The sequence below is a fragment of the Prinia subflava genome, chromosome 9, assembly GCF_021018805.1.
Source record: "Prinia subflava isolate CZ2003 ecotype Zambia chromosome 9, Cam_Psub_1.2, whole genome shotgun sequence".
NCBI lineage: Eukaryota > Metazoa > Chordata > Aves > Passeriformes > Cisticolidae > Prinia > Prinia subflava.
This window is the reverse complement of record NC_086255.1, coordinates 22,637,013-22,660,114: the sequence shown is the minus strand read 5'-3', so window position 1 is coordinate 22,660,114 and position 23,102 is coordinate 22,637,013. Positions and strand designations below refer to the sequence as shown.

General features: G+C 39.5%; 1 protein-coding gene across 11 annotated transcripts in view; it reads left to right on the top strand.

Moving 5' to 3' along the window:
- KCNMA1 (potassium calcium-activated channel subfamily M alpha 1) overlaps window positions 1-23,102 on the top strand; it is a 423,839-nt gene that overhangs the window by 16,935 nt on the left and 383,802 nt on the right. The window contains exon 1 of one of the 11 annotated variants that reach the window (XM_063405916.1): window positions 11,678-11,832. The exons of the other annotated variants lie outside the window; for them this stretch is intronic. The gene's annotated coding sequence lies outside the window, so the exon portion shown is untranslated. Of the gene's footprint in view, window positions 1-11,677; window positions 11,833-23,102 lie in introns of those variants that run through there. 11 annotated transcript variants of the gene reach the window in all.

Sequence of the window (23,102 nt, the reverse complement as noted above, 5' to 3'; positions counted from 1 at the left end):
TAAATTAGCAGTCTTGTTTTGAAGATAGGTGCCCTCAGGTTTTCCTTCTCCACAAGAAGATTAGGTATCTCACTTTCTTCCTGTCCTGCCCTCCTTATAAGCCTAATGAGTACTTCCACCGCTGAGTCTGAATGAGACCAGGATTAGACTTAGTGCAGGAAGGATGTTTCTAGGTAGGAACTGGTTCATCAGGGTAGCAGAAATAACTGGTGCCCTGTGGCTTAAAGGAGCTCTGAAGTCCAGTTTCTTCTGTGAGTGACAGGCTGGCTGAAGCCTGGCTTCAGCTGGAGCTGCCAGTGTTCAGACTTAGTGAGAAATTACACCGATACTCTTGTTTAATTTATCCAGATGGCTTTCTGATTACCTGGCTTTTAACCTGTTTGGAAGAAGCTTTTTTACTGCAGAACTTCAGTAGTAAACATTCATGGTATATGTACTTAAAATACAGCTCACTGATGGGATAATGTCTAAACCCTAAGTTTTCTACTTTATACTTTCCTAGTAAGAAGAAATCAAGGTTCAGCAAATTCCTTTAGGCAGTGCTACTTAAAAACGTAGCTTCTGGTAGGAATACCTGGAGTGGCTTTTATTTTTCAATAGTTTTTTAGATATTGATCCACAAATCCTAGTGTTCTCATAGCTGGGATCTTTGTGTGTGTGATTTATACAATTGTACAGCCAAAACTATTCAGAGCACTTTATTTAGTGCAGATTTAGTATTTCTTTTTAATTTGTTTTTATTCTTAATCTAAATTACAGTACTGTGATACATTGCATTAAGAAATCCCATATAAAAAGCTTTGCTGTACTGCTTTTGTTCAGGACTTCACAGCAGTTTTATTTTTTCTGTCTTAGTGCCTAAATGCTTCTAGGAGGAATTCTCCAATGAAATAGTTTTATCATCATAGACTTAGTTTTGTGCAGCCAAACATCAGTTTGTTTACCCACACTTTTCCTCTCTTCACCCAGTTCCTTTTGCAAAGAGCAGCCATTCCATGGCTTTGTGTGTTGTCTCTGTGTAATTTTGGATTCATGTCATGCAGGGCTAGTGCATTCTTCAAGTAATTCATTATGATATGCAACTTAGTGTTTGTGTACAAATCCCTCCCATGTTCTGCTGGTGCATGGATGCTGGGGGTAAATGATAAATTCCAGGTCATGTATGCATGATGTGGAAAAAAGTGAGATATGCTTGCAGGACTGCAGGGTGGTGGTTGTGGATATCCATCTAGTCTTGGGTGCATCTTCCTCAGCAGCCTGCATATTACCTTGTCTGAGGAATTGTAGAGCTTCTCATTTTTTTGTTCCTTTTATTATTACTCAATAGGGAACCTCCCTGACACTTTGGTATGAAGTTTTATTATAATGCAGACTTATTTGAAGTCTCAGTATTACAACAGTTTCCCCAACAGCCCCCAAGTGGAACTTCAGCCCTATGTAGGTTTTGCTCAAGGAGGCCTCTGGAGGCTCTCGATATTGGGCTCAGCAGCTGTAGGACTTTCCTGGGAATTGGAAGTGAAGCAGTGTAATGGAAGTGTTTTCTCATTCCTGAAAAGAAATAACATTTTGTAGATTTACAAGGGTTCTCATGTTATTTTTTTGAAATGCATCTAGCAGGTATTCTCAGTCAAATCTGAACTTTACTTAAGTAATTTTATCTGGCCGGGACTGAAGCACTTGTTCCGTGATGTTCTGAGAACACTTGGTTTGTGTTGAAGGCACTGTCAGCTGAGGTTCTTAAAACAGTATGAAATTCTTAACTGCATAATTTATTACTGCTAGGGATACAGATGGGCCAGTGCCAAGGCCTGAATTTGGAATCCAGTCCAAGAATTCAATGTAAACGTAGCAAATGCTTGGCCAGAGCTGGTAGCTTTCCAGCCCTCCAGGTCGAGGCCATTCATTGTCAGTGGTGACATCTCAGCACTTGAGAGTGTTTGCTGTTTAGTTCTGTAAGTACTGAGAGCCTCCTGATAGCAGTCTAGGGAGGTTAATGAGTTTAAAAACCTGCAATTGCCAGGGGATTGTGATCCCCTGAGTAGTCTTTTTCCAGAGATGAAATTCTCTCTTCATTTTAAAGAAAATTTGGATTAACTGAAGTTTTCCACAGAGATAAAGAATTAATGAAGGAAAAAAACCCCACAATCCCCAAACAATTCACAGCCAGAAGTACTTTTATGTCTTACAGGGCTGTTATTCTCTAGTATCAGAAATACTGTTTTGTTTTTAGCTACATACAGATCCTGGGGGGGTAATGGAAGATTACATGATGCTTATATGATTATATATTTTTTATATTGTATATTGATCTCTGATCATTTCCTGGGTTTGTATATTTTCCTGTAAAGAATTTTAATGAAACCAAAAAGTGTCCCAAAGGTTTAGGATAGATGTCTCAGATCTTGAGTAGCTATGCTTAAATTACTGGGGTTTTTTTATTATTTTTTAGTTTTAGAGAGTCCCTGCTAAGAAATGTCAAACAGTACATGCTTAATTAGTTGTTCCAGGAACACTGTAAAATATAGATCTAAACCAGCCACATGTAATGCAACAGCAGTTGCTAAAATTTCAGTATGTTACATAGTAATAGGAAGAGCTGGGCACAGTACATCTCAGAAAAAATGTGTATGGGTGTGAAAAACATCAGTCATCAGTTAAGTGGAGCAGAGCAGTTGTGTATGAGCACATGGAAGCACTCCAGGAAAAAAAGAGGAATGAGAAATATTGTACTTAACACAAATTTGGCTTTAGGTACTTAAAGGTGTTTACCCACAATGAAATTTGGCAAGAAGCTCAGAATTTAAAATAATCTCAAGCATAAATGCACACGTGTAATTACTGAGAGCTGTGAGTAAATCTAGAAAATAAGCAAAATCTGCATTTCATAGGAAAGTTGAATTGTGGAGAGTATGAAGATGAAAAATGTCAGACCACAAAAGAACCTACAAAAGATTATTCACTTCTCCACCCACATCTATTCCTCATTCTCTTTGTATCCCATAAACTCTGCCTTTTCAACTTCAGTGAGGGCCTCCTTTGTATTACTCAAGTAAGATGATGTTTCAAGTAAGATGACGTTTGTTCTTTACTCTTGTGTGCTCCTCTGAATGTGTGTATTGTTCAGGAGGAGGAGGAGTGACAAAAACCTGCTGCAAAAAACGGATCCAGGGATGGCACTTCAGCATCAGCTTAGGAAAGTCACCTGGGCAAGGATGTGCATGTCCCACATCCCACACAATGGAGGGATGCAGCAGTTGTGTGGAGGGCTGGAGAATGCTCTAGCCTTGGAAAGGGAAGGTAGAGTCCTGAATGGGCACAAGGAATGGCTCAAAATATTCTTCAGGCTTCAGTAATCCCAACAATATCAGAAGTGGTGTTAGTCACAGGCCTGATTTATGGAAGGATAAATTGCTATATACAGAGAAATTTGGCAGCTTTTGTTTTTGCTGCCTGCACAAGGAAGAGATTGAAGCTTTAGAAGAAAAGGAGTGAAGAGTGAAAGCTATGAACCTTTTATGGAGTTGAATGTTCTCATTGAAGGAGTTTGTCTTAAAAGATGAGGACCAGAAAGGTGAAAAAACCCATCAGGTATCACATTTTTCAGGATGATTAATTGCAGTGAAGAGGGTGGGAGACTTGGATAGAAGTTGAAAGTTGGAATTGAAAGGTTGCTACAAAAAAAAGAACTCTTTTTGCATTTGCTTGGTCAGTGTCCAGTACTCTCTTTTCATCCAGTGTAAATAGGAAAAGATTGTGGGACGTCACTATTGGTTTTGGTTTGTTGTCCAAAGTCTTATTTTGCTGACTTGAGTGGCAATTTTGCATTCTATCCAAAGTTAAAATATTTTTCTCTGATTTTAGAAAAACAACTCTTTAAATAGATGGCCACTTATGTTTCTTTAGAGCATTTGAAGGCTGGTGGACTGCTGTGAAAGTTCCCCTTTTTAAGATGGGCCATGGATAACAAAGGAAACAAATATCTGTAGTAAAATGAGCATAATTTAAGTCCACAACAGGAAGCAGAGGTTTGCTTGGTAAAAATGGAAGCTGAAATTATGTAGTTGTTGTATTTCTCTTGGAAACACAGCTCTTTAAATGACACAACTTTGAAAGTACAAGGAGCATAGTTTGAGTTTGATGGAAGGGCTTCCTAAACAAAAATGACCTATGTAAATTCCAAGCCTAAAGCATGAACAGAATTTCTTAGGTTTATTTAAGCTTTGTGAAAGAAGGTAAGAATCCAGTATATCACAGAAAGAAGAGAAACCTGTATGCTGATGGTCCTACTTGCAGCTCTCAGCTTTACTAGATGATGGGAGTTTCAATAGAAGCAGGTAAGCTTGGCACAGCTGTGATCCCACACTGTAATACAAGGGTCACAGTGCCTTCTTTCCTGTTAATCATAAATGTCACTGCCTTACTTGCTTTGACTTCAAAGTGAGGTAATTGAGAAGTCTGGTGTAGTTTTTGATTCTAAGAGCACGTTTTTGGCAGCTCCTGAGATGGAGAGCTGCATAACTTAAAGACTTTTCCATGTGAGATCTCCATCTCTTTCTGTGATCTACCACCCATATCACTTACAAAAAATAAGCACAGAGGGAATGAAAATTAAGAGGTGACCGTTACTGAGGCACAGTCTTTAAGTTTTTAAAACATGTAGACTAAGAAGTGAAAGGTGGATTGTATATTTAAAAAGAAGAAATATGGAAAAGAAGTAAAAAGGAGTAGCAGTCATGAAGCCTGCCTTGTAGCCTTACTGTACAGGAATTCTTGGATCATCTCAGAGCATGGGGTAAGTTTTAACTGTGGGTCTGCAAGTGTCCTGAGCCTCCAGAAACTGGTCTGTTCAGCAAGCCTGTGCCCCCAAAACAGCTGCCTAATATCAATCTTCCACCATTTCTCATAATTGTATTTCTGGAGACAAAAATATAAAATACTGGTGCCTCTAACAGCCATAGCCCCATGTAACACAGTCTTTGTGTGTATTGGAGAACATGAAAAGGGGTGCTTCTGTTGAGATCTTTCACAGCACAGTTTGCCTTCATGGATGAGTAGTTACAGCTTTTAACTAAATATTTAGTTTAAGTGGGATTGTAGAATGTTGTATTTCATTTTTTATTAATGTATGAGATACTAGAAGCTACTAAATTTATAGTTATATTTAATTATTGACTTATTTGTTGAGACATGTAAAAACCATACCCTGGGGTAGGAACTGAGTTGTGGCACTCAGTGTAACTTCAGCTGTCTCTCCTCAGAAACTTCAAATGGGCTTTTTTGTGTTCAGTCAGGCTGATGTCAGGATGGGTAGTTCAGAGGGAAGCTGAAGCTGCTAAAGTAAATGAGAAAATGCAATCTTAGAAGAGGTGGCAGTACTAAGTAGCTGAAAATCATGAAATTGAGAAACTTGAGACATTTGGGTAACACGTTTCTCTCTTCTGACATAATAAGAGAACAAGGAGGTCCTGTAAATTAGAGTGAGGCCCTGAGACCACACACAGTTTGTTTCAGTAGCTGAAACAACGATAATACCGAGGATGCAGACTCTAGCACTGAGAAAGTAAGAAATCTGAATGCCTGGACTGGCCTTTAATTTATTTAAAATACAACTACCTCAAATATGGATCAGATCCAAGGCTGTGGAAGCATCTTTAGACCGCAGTCTACTGGTGAACAACGTAGGGAACTTCCTGCAGGGAACTTCCACTGCTGCAGGAATATATTAACTATAAAAAGCCTAAAGGTAGAGGTAGGGCGTTTATTGTTTTTCATCCTCTCTGGGAATGCAGTGGGTTCTGCTGCAGCTGCATGCAGCTCAGGGATTTGTCCTCCTGACCCTGCCTGTGTGACAGCTGCCACTGCCTGGAGCAAGTCTGCTGTCCTCTTCTGTCATGGCATGGACGAGAGGAAAACAGGCTGGACCTGTACCTGGGAAAGCAGTCTCAGTGTTGAAGGCTTCTCCAAGTGTAGGTGCAGCTGAAGTGCAGAAACTCCTGGATTATGTGATTTATTGCTCAGAAGGCTATTTGGTAATATAAGAATTAGCCAAGAAATTTCATCTCTTTGGGCCTGTGTTTGATGATCACATTTTGAGTTCTTTCTGGTTTTGAAATGGAATCCAAACAATTCTGCCATGTCATTGCCATTATGTTTATTTGGTCTCCTCTCAGCTTTTAATTTAGCTATTTTTTTCTAACTTCCTTATAGTTTTTTGAAATAGCTGACAAAGTTCTACAAAATGGATTGACTGTTGTCATTGTACTCCAATAAACTTGTCTGTGAAGGATAGCTTCTTTCTGGCGTTCAAGGGACCAAGGTCTGTGGAGTCTGATCTCTTATTGGCATTTTTCAGTATTTATTTCTGTATTTTTAATGGCATCTTAGTTGGGTTTTTTTGCCAGCTTTATGTAGGAAGATAATGATTTATGGTAGACTTATGGCATTCTAGTAAATGAATTGTAATGTTATTCCTATTACTTACCTTCTATGATATTGGAAATTCAGACTTAAGAGTTTACTACAAAAACATGGAAGGATTTTCCTTGGCTCTGAACCACGTGCATCTTCTGTATTCATCATAATTAACAATAAGGATAAAGTGGAAGTGATAAGGACACATGCAAGGTTGGCTTCTTTGTGGTTTGCCATTTTCATTTTTCACATACTTAGACTGCATTTTAAGTTCATGCCAATTCTGTCATGAAACACTTGCAGCCTGAAGGCTCCAAAATCTCTCTATGTGCAAGTCTTCTAAATGTCTAAATTCTATATGAATATTCAACTTGTCTACCAAGTTTTGCTTCTTGAGTATGATTTATTTAGGAGAAAGTGAGAACTTTCCAACTCTGCTTTACAGATTTTTTTGGCTATATTTTTCAAGTCTTAAAACTGCCTCTGTTAGCATGTAGTGAACTAACTGTACTTGGAAATCTATCCAGCATTGGAAGATGCCTTACAAAGTGCATATAAATCAGAAAGAGGAATGTAAACCATAACATTTTAGACAAATGTTCAAGTAGATGTAGTTCTCTGTTTTTCTGAGGGTTCATGAAATTCTTGCAGGCAAAAGCCTTGAGTGTGGATGTTTTTTTGGAAGAGAATTCTTTATCTGTTCTCGCACTTGTAATGCTCTTGTATATATCTGCATCTGTGTGAGGATCTGAATATTGGAGGCACCAAAGCATATCAGACCATCTTTGAAAACTCTTAGGATGAAGCCCTGTTTTTGTTGGAGGTAGATTTTCTTAGCTTCAGGGAAGGAAGTGTAATGATTTTTACCTTTGGTTTGCCTCCTCTCTGCCCTGTTCCTGAGGCAGCTGTTGGAACTGCCAAAAAGCACTGAGTCAGAGGTTTGCACTGACTAGTCTGCTGTCGATACAATATCACATTTGCTTTGCAGAAGTGCCAGCTTCCAGAGTGGCATTTCCTGTTGGAGTGATCAGAAGAATGGCAGGAGACAGAATTTACACAGCTGTCTAATGAATATGCTAAAACGTTTTGAGTTATTTTAAAATGTGGCTCTGAAATTCCCCATTTAGCTTATTCAGTTGTGAGGAAATAAATGCAACTGCCTACAACGTGGTGAAACACTTCTGGAAGTTGCTTTTCCCAGCTGCAATACTGCAAGGTCACTCACTGAGCCTCTGTGTAAGGCGAGGGAGTAATTGGTGTCTGTGCAAAGGTTCATCTCACCCTGTTCTTTCTTTTTACTCTGTGTTTCCTACTTTAAAACCCTTCCCATTTTATCCTTCCACCTTTATGAGATAATGACTCCTGTTGGAAAGTACCAGACTTAGAAGAGATGGCACCATTGGTTCTACTTTGTCTTGACAGGGCACAGCGGGTGCTTTTGCCAGTTCTTGGTGATTGTTAATGAATTGAACTCGCCAGCAGCCAGAGGAAAATGCAGGGGAGAAGACCTATATGGAGACAATATGTGGATGTACAAATAAGGGGAGTGTGGTCAACCTCAGGGTTGCTGGTGCAAGAGAAGACAGGTTAATTTAGTGGCGTGGGCTGATGATGAAAGGCAGCTAAGGGGAAAGTGCAGTAGCTGAAACAAAGATAATACTGAGGATGCAGACTCTAGCCACTGGTATTACTGAAGAGGAAAGTGCTGTAAACCTGATTGTGAGGGAACAAAAAAGTAAATGCTGGTACCACCGCTAGTATGAATCTTCTGATTTTGCCAGTGTAGCAGGGCATGTGTGAATCGATGTGGGCAAAAGGCAAACAGGGATGTAATGCTGAGCAGGGAGCAGAGGGCTGAGTAATGGGGTGATTTTTGCAGCTGTCATAACAAAAGATACACTGGGTAAAGCTATGAAAACAAAGTTATTGGGTGATACAGTGCTCTTTTTGCAGTGTCTGTATAGCCTAATTCTATGTGTACTGAATGATAAATGCTTGTATGCTTCATGGATGTCCTTGTGTAATTCAGCCTGAGGAATTCTGACACAAAGGTTTCTCTGGGTACAAAATACCTAGAATGAAATGGAATAAAACCATATAAATATATTGGCTGTTTTATTCAGTGCAAGGGGCATTTACAAAGTATACAAATGCATTTTTTGCTTTAGAATTAATTGTTCAAGCTTTTGATAGTATGTGTTCCAGAAAAAGTTGAAATTGTGTAGACCTTTAATTTATATACAGTATAACACTAGCAAAACTATTTTTGTGCATTTGATTATTAATGCATGAAAATAGCACTAGTTTAGATTTTCTTGAATTTGTCCTTATTTTTCTCACTTTTGCTTTCAGAATCTAATTTGTAAAAGCTGCAGAAGCAATAATCAGAAATTTTTTTTTAAAATGGTGAAAATTTATCAGATTTCGTGCATGAGTGTGGAAGTTGAGTAATTGGATAGCAGGGAAAGAAGATGCTGTGTGATCTTGGACTTGCTGATTTGTGGGATATGCATCTGCTACAATGTATACTTGTCTGCGGTAAGGTTTTTTTCCTGTAAAATATACAGATATTACAGGCTGAGGTTTTTTCTTTGTTTTGTGTATATATCTGGCACTAGAATATATGCAGATGAAGCAAAGTTTTCTTAGTGCTAACTAGGGAGAGACTTGTAGCATCCTGAGGATGCTCTTGTTCTTGTGTTGCGGTTTTGCATTTGGTCATGTGCCGTGTTGCACATCCCTGGGGCTCTGTGTGAAATGGTTTGCTGGGGCAGGGGTTGCATTGTGGAAAGGATAACCTGCAGCACCTGAGGAGTCAGTGGCAGCCAGGATTGAGGTGAGCTGTCAGTTTGCAGTGGGTCTGAGTGCTCTGTTGTGTCAGAAGGCTGTGCTCACTCTCTGCCTCGGGATTGTTACTGTGCCTGCTGATTGCAGGAGGGGAAAGGAAGTGTCTTGACTGGCTTGGAGGTAAAGCTGTGCTGCCCCCACCTTTCTCTGCATTCAATTGTCACAAATATTTCCTGTATGAATGCAGCCTCTTCAGTCTTATTCCTTGAATATGAATGTAAACAAAATGTATTTTTATGGGATGGACTAACAGTGTTGAGAGTTTCCTTGCCTAAACAGCTGGAAAACCACATCCATTCTGGCATGAGCAGGAGGAAGCTATGGGCTCACATCCTGATGAGGTTTGACTAATTGGTTGAGAATTTATAGCCTCCTTCCTTATTGAGCTTGAGGTGGATACTTGTTTTATTCATCCTCTTCCATTAGATCCAACTTGAGTCAGAGGGTATGCACAGAAATGCTGGCTGTGATTTGTTTTTTGGAGACAGTAGGCTGTTGCAAGCTCTTGCTCAGTTTCCTATGGAATATTTTTTTTCCATATTTTTCCAATTGCAACCTATTATAGCCAGAGGGGTGTGTGAGATGTGGGTTTTGATTTATTTAACTGTGGTCATCTTCTGATGACTCTTCCACTGTCTGCAGTCACTGACACATTGACTTTCCAAGGTGTAAGTGTTGCTTCTAGTAGCTTGGATAGCCATAAAAGTGCTCCTCTCTTATGTGCCTGTGCATTCTCCTGTTTGAAAGGGATAATGTGATGTGCAGAATACAACATAATCATGTTGCTATTCCCGTGCCTCTTCTTAATTTGTAGATCAGTAATTTTGAGTTTATAGGTGCAAACATAATGAGAAAATAAATTACCAGTAATAGGAAAGATGTGAGTTGCTTATAAATAAATTATCTTTCCAAATGTCATGGAAGTAACAGATATGGGAATTTTTGTACACAGCATGAATATCTATCTGCTTTTGCAGGATGGCCTACTTTTTGGGAAAAACGTTTTTGGAGAGCTTTAGCATTTCAGAGCAGTAGGGATCTTTTTATATACATGTGTAGAAGTAATTGGTAATCTAAACTGTGAATGACTGACAGGTGATGGAAAAGAAAGTGTTCTGAAGTTTAAATAGCATCAGTTTCTCACTACAGCACATAAGGAGGACCACAACCAAAGTAATATGGCATAACTATTTTTTTTATATTTTTTTTAAGTCCATGCCCGGGCTGTAACTCTTCATCACTGATAGCAGCACAGAATGTGCTACCTGTTTAAATTTCTTGTCATGGCATCAATGAGCCGTGGAGGGCTCAAAGGAACATGGAGAGCACTGATGGCTGTAACCTCAAGTAGAGCAGAACGAAGAACAGGGTACTAGAGATTTGATCTATAGACTCATTTCTACAGCTGAGAAGAAAAGAAACAGCATGTCATAGATAATATGACATAAAAAGCAAGTAGAAAATATTTTTTGAAAGTACTTAAATAGCTAATACCTGTACTTGAAAATATTTGTTCTATAGGAAGGCCATTTGGAAACACAGGGCAAATGGAAAACTTGTGACAGGATACCAAGGAGAAAAGTAACCTTTAGTAATAGAGTCCTAAAAGTCATCTGAAAAATCTTCCCTGTACATACTGCTAACTGTGACCACAGGCCTATTTTCTTTTCCTTTCTGGAGCTTTCAGCACCGTTTATATCTTCAACTGACTAGCTAAGATATGAACAGTCACAAGGCTTGGATCTTGGGGCTGGAGAGTGCAGTAGTGAGGAACACCTCCATTGTCAGCACCAATATTAGTTATAAACACGTAATTCTTGTCCTATGGAAATATGTATGAGCAGCACTTTTTGGATTCAAATGTTTTCAAGTCTTCTGTGTGTGTGCTCTATGCTTTGGCCTCCTCAGAGTTATTTCTGGGTTTCTTCCAGGACAGAACTTTTTTGGAGTTTGCTGTCTGAGGGGCATGTGTTTGGGGTTTTTTTGGTGCTTTTTGTTGGTTGGTTGTTTTTGTGGTTTTGTTTGTTTATTTATTTTTCAATTCCTGACTTCTGCCTCAAGATTCCTTTCTGGTTTTTTAATAATAGAGTTATTCCTTAATAGACAACTCTGTTAGGGTAAGTCTGTAGTTGGTGAGCACAAAGTGTGCGCTACTGGACTTCTGGCTGGCATCATTAACTTTGTGATGTTATAGCTAAGAGATTCTGTTCCTGGTGCTGGGGTTCAGCCTGATGGGCTGTCTGGAAGTGGCTTCACAGTGCTGTGAGTTCCTGTGTTTGTTTTGTTAGTGTTCTGTAGTTACCTCACCATGGTGTTCCAGTGAAACAGTAGGACAAGGCAGAATGGGAATAGTAGTGGAACAGCTCTGTTTTCAGAGCTCACATACCATACAGTGGTGAGTACTATACACTCATACAGACTGGTGAGGAAGAACACTTTTAATTCCCTCAGGAAGCAGCAGTCACTGTGTAGTCATCTGGCAAGCTGCTCGAGTTCGGATGACGGGCTGCTGGTTAATAAATCACCAGCACCCCACCAAGGGACTGTGATGATGGGGAAGAAAGTGCAGTGGAGGTGAGTCACAGGGGCCCCACCAACAAACATTTCTTAGGTGGAAAGAATTTATGTGGTGGTGAATCACCAACTCCACCAAAAGTCTGTGTGTGCCTGTCCCGATGCTTGTGGGATGACGAGTACTGGTAATGAAAATCTCAGCAACTAAAAATCATCACCTCTGTAGAACACACTGTAAGGTTCTGGGCCAGTATTTTAAACCTGAATTTGTTCTGTCTTGCTACAAGAAAATGTACTTTTAAGAGAATCAATTTTTTTTTTTGAGATATAATTTTTGTTTGGCCAAGTTCTTGCCTGTGAAAGGCTTTTCTACAAGATGGATGATGCTTGAAGTGTGTAAACTAATTTAGGATTTTTGTTGTCTTAAGATGCTGTGGTTGATTTAGTGATACTTTGAAGAGGGGAGGATAAAAGCCTTCAGGTTCCATGTTTTATCTCTTCATTCAGTGGAGTAAGAAAAAAAAAAAGTTACCTGAGGTTTTTTGCTCTATGAAATTTTACCTTAAAACTGACAAAAACATTATATGTGTGGTGATAAATAGAAAGGCTGATGCAATTCTCACATTGGTGTGCATCAAAGTAAAAGAGTTAGTGCAAGAATTTCCTAAGTAATGTTAGAATTGGCCTGATAAGGGAGTAACTCCAACTTCCTCATTTCTCCTCTGTGCCTCAGAGGGCACCTGTGTTCCCTCCACAGTATTTCTGCTTCTCACCTGTCCCATTCAGTGGCCATCTTCTAGTCCCAATAAGATGTGACTCATAGGAGGACTGCTTTGTCTCTGTGACCTTTCTTCATGGTGGTTTCCAAATTTTTAATTTGCAGACATATTGGACTTTTGAGTGACAATATCGATGCTTGCTTCAGTTTCCAAGAGAGCTTTCCTATAGTTAAATGGGGTGCTAGTGGAAGTTAGGTAAAAGAAAATAGGGTTACTTTATGGTAAGGTACAAGGTCTTGGGTATGTGAAACATTAAATGTTGTGTATTAATTATTGTTAAAATTGAATAGACCTTATTAAATGATGTTATTATATGATTAGGAATTACTAGCAAATGTGCACTCTAGACAGCATTTGTCTTGGAGAAAGTGCTTGGAGAGTCTTGGAGCATTTGTATGAAGAGAAAGTGGAATTGCCCTTAAAATAAGACATCATGTTAACTAACTGAGCTTTTCCAGCAGGAAATGAGTTCAAAGAAAGTGATGGTTTTGTGTGTATATACTGTTTCTTAATGAAAAAGAAAACCCAAACAAAGAAGAGAAGAGAAAAGGAACAGCTGCAACCTGACCAGCGTGAATCTTCTTTCAAGAGCAATTTGCTCATTAGGGAAGGTGTTATTTTTCTGATCTTGGGGATTGTTCTCGGAGTAGTGGAGAATGCAAGGACTTGAGGAATATCCAGAAATCTGTGATGGAAGGATGATGAAGACTTTGCAAAATGCTTTCCAAGACCAGTGACTCTGGTAGTGAAGAGCCCTTGTTATCCAGAAGGGTTTCTGATAATCTTAGGGACACTGTAAGGTGGTGTTTGGGCTGTTCATGTCCTGCCCTGTTCCAGGGGAGTTCAGAGGGATGACCTTTGGAGCTGACTGCCCAGTGGAGGCTGCCATGTGTGCAGGCCGTGGGGAGCTGAGAAGATGCTCTCAGGAGGCGTGCTGTGCTTTGGCCAGACGTGTGGCATATGTTCCAATCAATGTGAACTTAATATCTCCATGACAGTAGTGGTGACTCTGTTGTATGTGTGCAATGTGCCAGGAATGGCTTGGCATCACTTGGATGGAAAGCTCTTTCATCTTTGGAGTCACCTGTTTCAGAGGCAGCTGGGGAGTGATTCCAGCTCTTTCAGCACCGGTGAGCTTGTGTAAGCTGATTCCTGTTTGAGACAGCCAAAATGATTAGTGGAGAGTTCCTGGCTTGTCTCATGTCTGGCAAGTGGGTTCCACTTCAGAACAAGTGGAACTGCTCTCCCTGTTTCAGAAACTGTTTGTGGCAAAATGAGGATGTGGGAGACGAATAAAATTCCTTTACTATGCACTTCCTTAAAGTGGTGCTGCAAGTGCAGAACTTGTGTTTCAGCTGCTCTTAATTGAGTAAACCTTTAAGTAGATGCTTCTTCCAGGGAGGTGATGGGAGCCAGGCTCACACACATGGGTATGCTTGCTTTATCTGTGCTCGTGTTTACATGCTGACTTTGTAACTTGCTTATATACATCATATATCTAGATCTGCTTTACTTACATAAAAAAGCAGTGTGTAGGATATTCGCTTTTGTAATGGCAAAATCTAATCCTATTAAGTGTGCTTAGCTTCTTCTGAAGTAGTGTTTTGTAACACCATACTTACACATCTTGGAATGTTTTTGAGGACAGAAAGCTGAAGAAAAACTTCTATTTGCTTTTTAAAGCATAGCTATATAGAATAAAGACAACTTGTTTTTTCTTTTAAAAAATACCCCTCAAAGTCACAGTTGCATCTTTCCCTTACATCCTATTTTTCCATGATTGCAACTCAACTTTTTTTTTTTAATTTTAAAAAACTTGCTTAAAATGCCTGCTGCCTTTTTAAGTGACTGTGTAATAGATCTCCAGATCTGTATATCAAAGAAAATTTTTATTTTCTTTAAATGGAAAGAAAAAACAGAGGTATGTGTGAGGTTGATGACTTTATAGATATATGTATATATTTATATACCAGTGTGTGTATATATATACACAGTTGGAAAAGTATTATTTCTAATAAAACCTTGTATGAAGCAGAATTTTTCCTTCATTTTTTACCTTTTCATAGAGAGTTAATTTCATTTATGATTTGCCCCCACCCAGTCACTTTGCAGTGAATTGGGATTGCAGCATAAAAGCCTTCAGCTGTTGTTCTGTGCACAGGTTAACTGATAGGAAAGGTTTTTTTCCGAAGTTGTTGCAGGTGAAAACTCATCATGAATAACTGGTGAGTGTATCTTTACATTATTTTTGCATGAATTCTAGTTAAAAGAAACCCAAACAAGCTGTGACACACATTTTTTTATATGGAGAGACATGTACATATAGCTCAAAGGGAAAAATGGGCTTGTTAATAGCCTGACATGTTGACACTTTATTAACACTTGTAACTCTGAAATTGGCATCTGTTTCTTTTTAAGAGAAGTGCTGGGAGTTGTTTGGTTCATAAAAGGGGATTTTGCAATTCCATGTTCTCGTGTGGGCTTTAACACAGGTAAAAGTGCTGGAAGAGTAGTAGTATTGCCATTTATGTGAATGTTTTTTTTGGCATATTTCTATCTAGGATCATAGTAAAACTACCTGTATATATCACAGACTACTAAGTGGCAGATGTCAGATAATGATTCTCACTTATTGCTGCTGATTTGAATTGATAATTTAATTCTGACAATATTTTAAAAGGGCCAGATCATGTTTTTGTAGATCATGTGGTGCATCTAGTGCTTTTTCATTAGTGTTACAGAGCTAAGAGAATGAGTGATGCAAGAGATGTGAAGGATTTTATGAATGCAAAAGACAGGACAATTTTATCCAGCAGTTTCAGGTAAAATGTGGAATCCAAGGATCATTTCAAGCTCCTCTCAATTAGCAGGGTTCAGTTTTGTGCTTTTAACTCTAATGATTTAATTTAGTTTTATTGAAAATGTAACTCCCCAATATCCTAATTCAGGATGCTATAAATAGGATAGCTGCCAGTACAAATGCCATCCCTGACTTCTCACTCATATTTCACTGGGAATGCAGTTTCCCTCAATGCATCTTGGCACTGGAGTTGATAGCTCATTTACTGGTGCTACCATGAAATACTTTTCCTTCTTGGCTTTAATGTAACCATAGTTATTAAAACTACCTTCATAGTGCTTTTGGAGGTATCTGCAAGTCATTGGTATTAGTCCAGCTAGCATTTCATCCTCAGTGTAATGAAAACAGGGGAACAATAATAAAATCATGATTCAGAAGGAGTAAACCTCTCACTGACCCAACAAAGAAAACACTATTAAGTGTATGGCCACACTGGCATGTGACTCTAGTTAAGGATGTGAAAATTACACAGTGTAACTGTGTCTCATGCATATAATATGTCCTTTTAACATTTTAAAAATTAATGGAGCTAAGAATATGGTTGGATTAAATGCACTTAAAGCAATATAAGCAGTTTGATGCAACAGTCTATATCCCTGTTGCTAAGATCACGATTTGTAATAGGCTCATAACACAGTGAAGCACAAAATGCATGAAAGATTTGTGCTTGTGAGAGGCTTATGAAAAAACAGGTATGAATGTGAGTAACCTATGTAATATAAGAAAAGAAAATGCACACTTGCAAAAAACAAAGACTTTTATCAGGATTTCCTCACCTCAAAATGGGTTACCTGGACATCATTCAGAGAAAAGCAGGTTGCTGCTTTATGAAAAGTGAAGTGCTGCTCATTCAATGGCTGTGCTGCCAAAGACCTGGTTGTGGATGAGGGTGATGCTGTGTGCTTGCAGCACTGGGCACTGTCAGCCTTGGAAGAATGGTCTGTAACATGCTGGTTGATTTATTTAAAGCTCTGGAATAGATTCCGTTAATATTACTTGGCTGACTTTCTGCAGGTTGCCTTGTGGAGCAGAGTTAGGAAATGCTGACAGCTTCTCCAAAATACATTTTAGATTTTTTTCCCTAATGTTTCCTGTGTTTAAGACCTGCATTTGTATGTGTGTGTGTGTTTCCTCCCCCCTTCCTGGAAGTAATAAAGAGTGGTTTTGTTGTTGTTAATTAAACCAGAGACTTCCATGTAATCATGACTTTAAGGATACTGAAGAAAATAACCTAGATGTCAGTGCACAAGGTGAGATGGTCAGACTGGATTGTCTAGATCCTCAAGGTCCTTTAGATTACAATATGCAACTACAAAGAACAATTTAAGTGACATTCTCTTAATTTATAGCCTTCTCCTATTATTGCAGAGCTGTGTCAGGTCCACTATCAGTGGGGGAGTGACTGTGGTAGTGAAGTTTTGCACTAGCATGGCTGAAGAAAAATATTTGTGCTGCCCTGGTTGACTTCAGTTTGTTCTTAGGAATGGTTCATTTGATGATGTGACTGATTTCCCTGGAAGTGGAATATCTCTGGTCAGCACAAGACTGTACCTGAGCAGCTACCATGAGACATGCAGTGAACTTCTGAATTGTCACTGTGGGGTATTTGTAAAGTGCTTTGTTTTACTGAGAACAGGACAGATTATCTGTCTGAGGCTGTCTCTTCCCTGTAGCTGTTGATAGCAAGCATATTTTGAAGATGAGTTTGGGTTAGTTCTTGCATCGAGTGGAAGGTCAGGGTTCGTTAAAGAGCAGGATTCCTGACTGTCTGTCAAGCGCATCCTGTTTCATTGTGTGTTGAGAGTTAAAGCCTCCATCGCAGTAATTGGTGCTTGCTCAGAGCTCAGTTCCCCAGCACAGTTGTGTGCCAGTCAAAACCTGCCCTAACAGCTTTTGCTCTTTCCTGATCAGGCCTCATGGAGGGCTTCAGCTGACATTATCAGTCCCATATATAATGTATGGCAAGACAGAAATTACAGATAGTTAAAATTATATTTTTACAAAAACCTATTTCATGACATATATTTGTTAGAATGCTATTCTGGGCTTGGTTTTAGCTAATATATTGTAATGGGAGTGCTTGCAATAATAAGTTGTCAAAAAATGCATCCAACTTTAGCATAACACTATCATAGCAGCAGTGCCAACCTTCCCAAGAGCCGCCAGCAGCCTGTAGCATTAGAGCAGTTAAAGAAATGCTAATGCCTGAATATCAGGAGACTATTAATGAAGTTAGAGATGCTATTCTTCAAAAATCCCTTCCAGGGGCTTCTTTGTGCTTCGAACAAATAATTATTACCACTTAAACCTAAAATTAAGATCATCTAATGGGGAAAAAGGGAAAGGCTGGTCTGAATTAAAAAGGGAGGTAATCTAGAGAACCAAAACTGCTTTAAAAATCTATGTTTATAGTGTCATTCCATTTAAGCTGAAATGAATATGAATATACTTTTATGTGTATATGTATGTACTTGCACATAATCTAATAGCAGCAGCATTTTTGTTTGAATTGTGAAGTCATAGTGTAATTATTCCAAAAAGCTTAATATTAAATGTCTTCTCTGAGTGGTTTGCAGACCAATTGGAATAGGCACATATCACAAAGGGAAGGACAGTGGGATGGCAGAAAATTGGTGTGTTGAGGCCACTTTGGGTTTTGGAGTGGAATTGTTTGAAAATGAATAAGCTGAGGGGTGAGAAAAAAGAAAGAGAGGAAATCTTTGAGAGACCAGGCTGGGGAGAAGAGACACTATCTGAATCCTGCCACCGGTGCTGTGATTTGGGGCTTTTTCTTTGTGTCCTGGGATGAAACACCAGAGATGGACCAGGACTTAGTGGTTTGTGCCGGGGTGAGGATAGAAGAGGTAGAAAGGACAGCAAAGATGGGCTGGCAGTGCTGGCAAAAGAACAGGGTGAAGCAGTGGCTCCCGTGTTGTGGCTCTCAGAAGTCACTGCTGCCCTCTGTACTGGAGCCTCTGGGTCGCAGCAGTGGTGGGCAGAGGCAGCCTGGCTTTGCAGGGTCAAGTAATGACTGTTTTCCTGCTCCTGTGTGTTTGCTGTCCAGTGCAATTTGTCTGCATTATCCCTGTCTAGAATTGACTCTGCTGGAGGAGGTTGCTGTCCAAATTAACTTAGATGCTACCAGAGCCCTACTGATAATAAAAGATTGAGGTGTGCATTGAAAGAGTGCCAAGTCTGCTTTGTTAGATTGTAAAAACAGTAAAAATTCTGTTTGCAAAAATGACTGGAGCATGCAGTGTGGTAAATGTGTAGCTTCTGCTGCTGGAATTTGAGTATAGAGTGCTGATGACAGAGTGACTAAAAAGACATGAATATTTAAGAAGTATTGAAAAGAGTTAGGAATGAGATTTGTAAGTGCAATGTCTTGAAGTCAAAGCAGGAAGGCTTTTAAAAGGCAGAAATGGGATTGCTTAGATATCAAACTAGTTTTGATTGTATGCCACTCTGAGACTTACAACAAGCTAGAAAATTCTCTTGGGGCAAAGCTGGAACATCCAGGCTTAGTGAGTGAAAAGTAGTAATTTGGTTCTTGCCATCTTCAGACCTGCCTTGTGATACTGAGTGTGACATAGTGAATCTCAGCTGAGAATGTGACGATTGTACCTCTTTTCACTTCAGTTTCTGGGAGGTCTGGATAAGAGGTTGTATGATGTTTTCTGTGCCTGGTTTCTTGGCTGCATCATGCTCACCTGTTGAGGAAGGGGTGTCCTTGACTAGCAAGGTGAGTATCCACATGGTATCAGCTAGTCACTGCAGCAGGCTTGCTGCACATTCTAGTGCAGATCCATCTCTGAATCTTTGGTGCTTTTTGCACAGGTCACCTGAAACAGGAATATTACTAGTCGGGCAGGAGCCCAGCTGAGGCAATAACATGCATCATCAAATACTTACATAATGCTGTCATTGGAATAGCTAATGGCTTTTTCTTGTTATCTGGCCTAGCTCCTTGCATGACATATAGATTAGTTTTATCTGCGCTGTGTGAAATTAGAAGTAACAAAACCTGAAATAAAAAGTAGCTTATCAGCTCCTGTTCTGCAGAAGCAGAAATAAAAACTGTGTAAATATTGGCTGTGTTTCAGCATCCTGTATTACGAAACATGTAATGCAAATGTGTACAGGGAAAATGAATAGGGGATTGTACTTTTAAACACAAAAGGGCTGAGGGAGGAGACATGGCTCTGCATGAGTACAGCTGAGAGGTGCATCCATCTCTTCTATTGCAACATGGGGCTCACTTTTCAACCTGTTCTGTTTGTGCTGCACAGATTGTTTAGGTTTGGAGGTTCTCAACTCTAATGATCAGCAGGCCCAGCTCCGTGTTTTCAGACAGAATTCCCTGTCACTTACTTTTTAAAAATTTAAAAAAAGCATCCCCCAGTGGTATTCATAGAGAGTATGGTTGTTTGCCATAATGGAACTTGCTGGGAGGGTTTGTGCTGTTGGATCAAAGATAAAACTACCAGTCAATGAAATGGGAAGTTAGTGTTTTAGTGTCCTAGCCACTTATTTGGTTCTCCTAATAGGTTTTTGGGGTTTTTTTAGTGTTGGGAATAGTGTTGATGAGCAGTACTAGTCCCTGTCTGGGTCTCTCTGGTTTATGTATTATAATGGTGCAGAAAGCCTTTGAGCACATGGTTCTAATAGATTCTATTTGTGCCACTACATAATAGACTGTAAAGTGAGTGCTAATGATCTTTATCCTCAAGATTCTATGTAAATATAGGGTATTTCAAAATAAGGAAAACCCTTTAAACCCTTTAATATCATAAAGACCTCCAGAAAAATGCCTCTTTTTTTCCCTTTAAGAATTTAAATAAAGTTTTTGAAGATGGGTAGAATTAATCAATAACAATAAAAGGGACCTAGATCAATGGACCAGATAATAACCTCAAATGGATGTTACAGGTTACAAAAATAACTCTGGGCCTTATGAAGTAGTTTTCCTTGATGAAAGACAGGCAGCTAATATCTTCTGACCCTCGGGAATAAGCTACCTTGCTCCGCTTTTGCAGCAAATCTCTCACAATTTCTAATTATTTTGTAAGTTTGTAAGATACTCAAGAATGAGTATGTCCTCCATCGTTTGGAAGCAGTTTTGAACTCGGATCTGTGACCTAAAGTTAGACTGCTGCTCTTCAGTGTTGCAAATTGAAGTGAGGCAGTTTTGCTCCCTGCCATCTCATCATGCCAAACCACTTCTATTTATACATGCACACCATCTTTAGAAATTCAGTAGGGTGTTTGTAAGGAAATGCCTGCTGCTTTAGCAGCTGGGTGGGGAGGAAAGGAGGTACTGAAGTGTGTTTTTCTGTAGACCCTGTGAAAATTACTCCTCGTGGGAGACCTGTGTGTTCTGAATAATCAGACTGCCTGCCTTTGCAGCAGTTACAGGTGGGCCTGGAGCTGATGGGGACTAACTTTAAACTAGACAGACTGAGTAGTCACAGCAATGTAGATATGGCAGCACTGAGCTCTGCTTGGCCTAGGCACTTCTTATAGGCAACTTTTGGAGCCCATGTGGAGCTCCAGGCTGTCCTGGTTATGCTCCCATCATCACTTGGCATAGATGACTTTAAGTTAACAAGATGCGTATCCTCCTGAGGGGGGACGTGGAACTTCCCCACCATTTGAGATCAGTCAGGCTTGCTGAAGGAGAGCTGTCCATGCCGGTGTTTTCAGTCAGGTCCTCATGGTAGTAGATGTATTGGTATGTCTGTTTACTATTTACTACGTGGATGTTATGAGTTGTTGGGAAGGGTGTGTCTGGCAAGAGGTCAGACAATCCTTTTGTGCAGTGCAGCCTTTGATAGTCTGGGTCAGATCAAACAGCCCCTTGGAGGGGAGGGATGACACTGCTTCCCTGAGAGCAGTGAACTTGTTCAGGTAGAACAAGCTTCAGGAGTACGAGGGGTAAGCAGGGACACAGCTGGAGAGATGGAATTCGGGATGCTCACAGCAGGAAGACCAATCAAGACAAATTGTGGTGAAGAGGGACCTTGCCTTCCCCTAAGAAGCAGACTTAGAGAGCCAATTATAACACTTTATTCAGAATGCGGAGGCTTGTTTCAACTTGAGAAACAACCGGGAGTGGATCAATTAGAAAAGGAGGCTGGCAAATGGGTCGTGTCCTTTCCTTTTCCCCATCTGCTGCAGCAGATGCCTATCTTTTGCCTGTTTCTTTTAGTTATATTGAAGCATTGCTATAGTAGTTTTCATCCTTTTAGCAACTTCCAGCAAGTTCACTTTTGTAAATATAGCTCTGAAGTAGAATCCATGGAAGCAGCCAAATCTCAGTTCAGTTATATTTGCCTCCGCTGTCAAGTACAGTTGAAAGAAAGGAAGAGAGTGCTTAGATCCATGGTGGAAGAGCTACTTGAAATTACTGGGAGCAGTGATGGGAAATACAACTGCCTTTGGTGCTGGTGAGGAAGGGGTATGCCACTTGGTTGACCTTGCACTGTTTTGCTTTCAAGAAAGGGTGATGGAGTTCTGTCTCAGAGACTGGACTGATCCCAGATCTTGTCCTGATGATCTTCACTTAAATGTGTTCTTGTAGCAGTAATGTAATGTGCTGATTTGTTCTGGTATCATATGAGAAATGCAAGGGTGCAGTAGTTTTTGGGAAATTACTTTCCACTATATATACAAAAATAAGAAGTCCCTAGTTCAAAATTATTTTAGTTTTATTGCATCTTCTTGAGGGATACAAGCATATTTTGTTTTAGTTTTCCTACCCAACTGGGAAAAGAAACTCATTACTTATTCAATTAAATTAGTTTCTATAAATTAATCAGGAATAATTGTGTTTATATGGGTCAAGACTTCCTCAAGGGGGCATTAAATGGGGAGTGATTTAAAATATATTTATTTAGAAGTTAATGGCAGTGATTTGAAGCTACCAGTTGAGATGAGTGTGGATGGCAGTAGTGCAGTAGTTTGTCAGATTTATTACAAGAGCTACAATAAATCAAAGACCTGTTGTTAATTTTCTTTAACAAAGAATAAGCAAATAACAAGCACAGTAGGTTTGCTAAGCCATGATATTGAGTTCTGTTGAAACTATTTAATGAAGTACAGATCTGATATTGGAACTAAGGAATATAGGTGGCGTTTCATCCTTGTGGAACAGCAAGTGTGCAATCCTGAGACCAACCTGTATCCCAGGAGCCCAGTTCCATACTTAGAACTGGTTTCTGTGGCAGCCTCTAGCAGTGTAGCTGTCCTGTTTGGTGAGTGTGTGCAAATATAAAATATCTAAAGTGTGCTTATAGAAGTCAGGCTGTGATGTAGCAACAACGAGAAATTCAGTCTCATGTCCCTTGTTCAGAGTCGAGTTGCATCTGGTACCTGCTCTTTGCCTCTCCCTTGCACTGGACATGTAGATCTTTTTCCGTCTGATCCTCATTCTTCTTTTCTACTCTCCCTGCTATTTTTACAATCTGTCAATCCCTCTCACTGTTCTGCCCTAATTCTTTTGGCTGATGGAATACGCCTCTAATAGTGGCTTTTTTTCTTTCCTTTTGCTGTGTAATAAGTAAAACTAAACTCAAATGGGGGCAAATTGAATTGGTTTGTATTAACTTATTCTTATATGCAATAAATACACAGTTTAAATTATATCTAGCACAAAACAGAAAATATAAAAGAAAAAAATCAATAACCTGATT